Source organism: Pleurodeles waltl, chromosome 11, assembly GCF_031143425.1.
Source record: "Pleurodeles waltl isolate 20211129_DDA chromosome 11, aPleWal1.hap1.20221129, whole genome shotgun sequence".
Lineage (NCBI taxonomy): Eukaryota > Metazoa > Chordata > Amphibia > Caudata > Salamandridae > Pleurodeles > Pleurodeles waltl.
Genome location: NC_090450.1, coordinates 852,154,542 through 852,161,187, shown reverse-complemented (window position 1 = coordinate 852,161,187; position 6,646 = coordinate 852,154,542).

Below are 6,646 nucleotides of genomic sequence, written 5' to 3'. Positions count from 1 at the left end.
TGTGGGGGAGACGGTGAGGGTCCACTGCCAGTCCTCTGTACAGCGAGTTGGTGTCTTGCTGCAATGGAACATACCTTCCCCTGTAGGTCGTTCCACCTCTTCCTGATGTCGTCCCTTGGTCTGGGGTGCTGTCCCATGCCATTGACCCTGTCCACGATCCTCCGCCATAGCTCCATCTTCCTAGCAATGGATATCTGCTGCACCTGTGCTCCAAATAGCTGTGGCTCTACCCTGATGATTTCCTCCACCATGACCCTCAGCTCCTCCTCTGAGAATCTTGGGTGTCTTTGTGGTGCCATGGGTGTTGTGTGACTTGTGTAGGTGAGGGTGTGTAGGGTGATGTGTTGGGGTGTGTGATGTGTGGCGCGTGGGTGGTATATAGGTGTAGGTGGTGTGTGTGGCTCTGGTTTTGTCTGTAGTCATGGTGTCTGTCTCGTGCCAATGGTTTGTAGTCGCAAGGGGTCGTGGGTAATGTGGGTGTGTGTTTTATAGTTGTGTGGGTGTGTGAGTGTGGTGTGTGTATGGGTGTCAGGTGTGTGTTGTTTGAATTGTCCAATGTAAAGTTGTTTTGTATGTGTGTGTGTGTATTTTGAGCGCGGCGGTATGTACCGCCAGTGGTTTATCACCACTGAATATCCGCCGTGGTGATTCGTGGGTCATAATGTGATGGGCGTTGTTCTGTTGGCGTAACGGTGTGGGTTTGGATACTGCCATTTTATCACTGACCTTTGGTGTGGGGGACTTGTGTCTGTGGCTGAATAGTGACGGATTTGTGTGTGTGTGTGCCATAATATGGTGAACAGATATCCGCCGCGGCGGTGCTATATTGGCAACAGTCAGCATGGCGGTAAGTGGGTTTTACCACCAATGTCATAATGAGGGCCTATGTAATGGGCTTGTAGCTAAAATGTACTGAAGTCTTCTCATTGCACTTGCAGCCTGCATGATATAAATAGAAAAGGAACATTTTGAAAGTGCTGTTTTTGTTGCTTTTTATGCCTGCTGGCTCCACTGCTGCGTTTACTCCTGAAAAAAATGCACCATGCCGTCCCTATCTGTCCTACCAAATGAAATTTCAAGGAGACCCCCTTTTATCCTCCTTTTTAAAAGTAGATTTTAACTTAATCCAGCTTTCACCATGTGTATTGAACTGACCTGCTTTAAAATACAAGAATTACAGCAATCTTGCCAGAAATGTGTTAAGTAACCCTATGTGTAAAATTACATCTCGTCAGTCATTTTTCCCACTCAAAATAGTTTTCATAAAGAAAAAAAACACAACTTTTTCAGACCTCACTGCATCCTACCCGAAAATCCCTTCCGCATTTTTGACATTATTAGAGACCACGCCCCCTCAAAGTAAAACCACTGGCTATTGGCCTGAGCACTGGCAAAAATGTTCAAACCCGCCCGCTCCCTTCCTCCTCTTCCTTCGCTCTCTTTTTTTGCCTTAGACTCATTCCTCTTTCTCTTTCCTCTATCCCTGTCTGCAAAAACTATCCTCAATGTACTTATGTGCATCATTTGGCATACGTAGTTCCACATATCCTCGTGAGATGAACACTAGATTATTATCAAGTTGTATTTAAATCTGTCATTCCTTGACCAAATGATGTACATAAGTGCAGTACATTTCTGTCAGTTCTAGAATTAAAAGAATGGCCCTGTGAACTCACCCTTTGCTGGGTGAACAGGGTAGAGAATTCTTGGTATTAGGCAATGGTTCGAATGCTTTAGTGAAATGTAGTTAAGTTAAATGTAGTTACATCATCTCACCACCAATTTCGTAACAACACTTTCAATAATACTACCAAATATTCAGTTGGAAGAACCAGCACATTTTATTTTAAGCAGACGGTCTGCCCCACTTTAATTGGCGAATATGACTATCTCTTGTAGGTTGGCTATGCTTTAAAATACAAGACCAGTACTCAGATCACCTTCCATATACAGCCCTGCAAAGATTCCCAGATCAATGTGTAATGTGCTGGCCCACTCCAGGTTTCTTTTTTTAATTCTGGGACTTGTTATCCTTTTTATTCTATTATAAACAAGCATTTGCAATGCAATGGATTTCACATTTGCTCATGAGAGAGCTATTAGCGTTGTACACTCCTAACCGGACTTTTCTTGAACATAAACTGAAAATTAAAAGTAAAACAGTTTCACATAAGCGAGGCAATTCACAGCACCATGAGCATCAGCGTGAAGAAACAAACAAAAGGAAAAAGAAGTTTGCTCTCAGTCAAACTTATTGCCAAAAGTGCAATTAGCCATGTAACGGGGCGATAGCCAAGGCAGTAACAAATCCTCCCCAAGGAGGGACAGATGTAAACCCTTTACCAATGCCATCAAAGGATTTTTGAAGGGCAAGCCCACGAACGAGTGGTAGTGATGGGCTTGAGGTGGGCGTTGTTAAAAGCCCAGATACATAACAAACCGTCTGAAAAGCAGCACTTCTGCACTGCTATGCTCGACTTAAAAAGGAATACAAGTCCCAGAAATTCCAAAGTGAAAAACCTGGACTAGAGCAGCACATCACATATGAACCTGGAAAACTTGGCTTCTATGCATATAATTATTGAGTATTACGTACTCTACTCAGCATTGCTTCTGTTCCTTATATGATCTTAATTAAAACTATTCAGCAGGGCTGTGACTCATCAATGGAGATCAACATCACTACGCAGGTGGGCTACTACATTTGTCATGGACAATCAACCCTTCTCTTCAGGGATGTCATACTTTGTGTGGACAGTACTAATACTTCCTAGCACAATGGCCATATTGGTATTGGACAATGAAAGCACCTAGAAGCGGGGATGCCATAATGCTTTTGGATAGCCTACCTCACTCTAGTGAGTGAGTAGAGTAATACCCTCAAAGGATGGATCCGTTTTGATCTAGTGGCCAAAGGGTTAAATTCCCACACGCCCACCAGAAGTTGATGAAATAATTATGATTCAGCAGGGTAACAGCAAATATCTCCCCGTAGGACAATAAAGGAGAACATGAACTTTATTAAGGCATATTATGTAAAATTATCTCAGGAGAACTGCGTACGTGCAATGTTGCATTAGACTTCTACCACCGATTCTGTAAGGGAGAGGATAGAGCTTTCAACTGACCTCGTGTCATCAGGGTCAACCTCTACCAGTCACTGCTTTCATTCTAACCCTTTAAATTCTGAGGACTCCATTATTCCCACCAGTAGCTTTGGCAGAAATATTTTAGCTTTAAATTGGCTGAACTGAACCCCATGGCATAAAACTAGTTGTCAGTAGTGGGTGAACGCCCCTGAAAGGAAGCTGTATTATTTCCTACACAGCAGATTCTCCCATGTGGGACAGAGAAAGAAGTTCATCTGGATAAGTAACATCTATAAGTAAAATGTGATTTACAGCGCTAAATAAACTGTGCATATTAATCATAGAATTTGTAGTAGGTTACTTTATTTACTCATCATGAGCAGCAAACATGTTAGCATGTAAAATAGCATTAGCCAACTTTTCTATTGCCATGTTGAATGTCAACTTTTACATGTGTAATGCTGAACGACGACTGATATTGAGATTCTCATTAAAGAGGAAAATGCCAGTGTGCAAGAACGACTCATGGGACGAGCAGACAGTCTGTCCGGTGTAACAATTCAAGGACATAGCCATGCATGGATCATTGTTTAGACATGAGAAAGTTGGGAGTATACCTGCTCTGAAAGTCTGGAGAAAAACGATTGGTTCCTGAGAGTGGTAACAAGCTAAAATGTTACAATTAATGTTTTGGTCGAATCACAATAGTGTGCTACTGAGGTTAGTTAGAAGAGACACTTTCTGGCTTCGAACTAAGAAGAGCTTTCTTGCCTCTGCTGATCTCCACAGTTTGAGTGCAAAGGCTTTATGCCTAAGCATTTCTGTGCTCTCATTCAGAGACCTTTGTTTGTTTTTCTGAAGGTGACATTTTAAGATTATTTACTTAAAAGAAATGCCCTTTTCTTGATTCATACTAGCTAATTTAGATTAGGCATTTCCTTTATGAAACACACTTTCTGTATAAGCTGTTTTCTTTATTTAATTCTCAATAATGTTCTATCTTTCGCTGTCCTGAAATATAGACTTTTGGACTATTTAAACTAGTAACTAGTGATGCCTGAATTGCAATTGTTAATGGATTAACGTAATTGCTTTAATCAAAATTTTGTTAACAAATTATTTTTTTATTTATTTCGATTCTCGTTGTCCTTTCCTGTGGAGTCCAATAGTTTCACTGTTTACGGAAATGTATTTAATTGCTAGCTCCGAACTTTATGTTTGCGTCGACTAACAAAGGCCCATATGACTAGTAAAGGCTTTGTATGACAATTGTACCCAGATATTAAGATTAAACAACCCCCGCTTCATCACATGCTTCAAGATTACCCCATGCTACCTTCTTGTTCTACATTCAATGAATGAGCTAAACAGAATGATCCAAAGCCAGTGCCCTACAGGTCAAGGGCGTTTACTAGCAATTACTTTTGGCAAAACCACTTTTCTCTGTTTTATGAAGGTGGTGACATTCGGGGCAGTACAGACAAGGGAATGCCAGGCCATGTACACAGCAATGGGGAATGAGAAATGTCTCGACCTTTAGCCCTTTGTATAACTGGTCAATCCATTTTTCATTCCCCCCAAAAATATAGGGTTGCTTTTGTAAAGTGCAATGTCTGGCCTTGAAAAAAGCATTGAGCGCTATTGTAGGAGTGTATATCTTAGATCAGTGCTTCCCAACCTTTTGATTTCTGTGGACCCCCACTTTAACATTAATGGAACCCAGGGACCCCCACTGAATCATCATGGGAATCCGGGGACCTCCGCCTGAGTCATTACTGGAAGCTGGGGACCTAATTTGTCAATATTTGTTAATATTTTTTCATTTTCTAGGCTCTCGCGGACCCCCTGAGAAGGCTTTGCGGACCCCCAGGGGTCCCCGGACCACAGGTTGGCAACCACTGTCTTAGATCACACAATAAACTTGCCTGTGCTGATGTTGCCACCCCTTTACTCATGATCTCATAATCATGGCTGTCTTTGTAGCCTAGTCTCCATGCTCTCATGTCAATGTCCCAGTGTCAGAATCTATTGCGATTCTGTGTCCATTTTGGTTTACTTGTGCCAATGTCCCTACGTTCCTTTATACCCTTGCCTTAGTATCAGTGGCTTAATACTGTTGTCCAACTGGCATTGTCTCAGTGACAATACCTGTGTTTTGCTGTGTCCCTGTGCTTCTTTACTGTGTTGCCTTATCAGTGTTCTAATTCCACTGACCTTGTGTCAATGTTGCCTTGGCAACAGGCATCCCTATTTCTGTGCATTATGTTCATGTCCCTACTCATGTTAGTGTCTCCATGAAAATATTGAAATAACAGTGCCCATCTGCTTGTATCTTTGTGTAAATGTCAACGATCCAGTGTCTCAGTGTCACCTTTCCATGATCATTGCATTGTGTCACCACCCCATGCCATTTCCCCTTGCTAATTTCCAAATTCAATGTCAGTGTCCCTCTGTCAGTCTATCATTGTGAATCTCGGCACAGAGAATACCACTTCAAAAAAGTATGGGTGGCAATATTTGATAAAGCCGTTGGCATCAGTAGGTTACTTAAAATATTGTAATCCCACTAATATAAGGGACAGAGCTCATTGTTAAAATCTTAGTGGTGTATCCTTTTAAACAACGTTTCTAATTTATAGGAGAGGGAACAGACTGTAAGACTGTGCTACCAGCTGCTTTATGAGAGCACATACTTCTTCCTTCCCGCACACACAATACTCAAATTTTTGTATCCGCAGTGATGGTATGGAAATCACCCAGAGAGTGCTGAACAGAACATCAAGCCTTACTTCTGCAGTTTCTATGCTCTACTAAATAGTAGTTATTACGGTTATTCTTCCTCAGGTGCTCTCTGACCCATGTTCTGATATTTCCCTACTACCCTTAGGCACTTTGTTTTATCAAAACACCTTCAGAAACTTACATGATACATTCATGGACAGTTGTAGCAGTGCCAATGTTAATCTTGCTATTGCTACAGAATACGTAACATCAGTATCATATTGCACAGTGGGTTGGTGCACCTGTTGTAGAGACCACATGTGATCTCAGGCGACATGATAAAATCCTACGCTACTCTGTCTTTCATCCCTCTAAGATGTCTGTCATTTGCAGGAAGTTTGCTTTGGTGAGGGCTGATAATATGACTACTGCAGAATTATGCTCCCGGTGGGGATTCACTTGGTATTAGGCTGGACAACTGAGGTGTGTATCAGCTTCTTCTCTTTTATCACTGGGGGGGGAGGTAAATAAATAATATTACAATCTTTTTCTTTGATGCACTGCTGCTAACCAGCGTGTCAGAGTTTTAAAGACTCAGATTCCTCCCTCCAAGCAACACTTCCCTCACTCACAATTCCCTAATTCCTGATGTGTCACAAAAAGCTAAGAGCAGGATTAGCATGAACCCAGATGAGCCTTAAGAGAAATAGGATCATGGGCTCTCTTAGCTCCTTCTACAACAGTACAATTCAGCCACAGTTGTTTTGCATCAGTCCAGTGGCATTTGAAGAGTGTCAATGTAAATGCACCCCTCCACCACTGAGGTTCAGTGATAC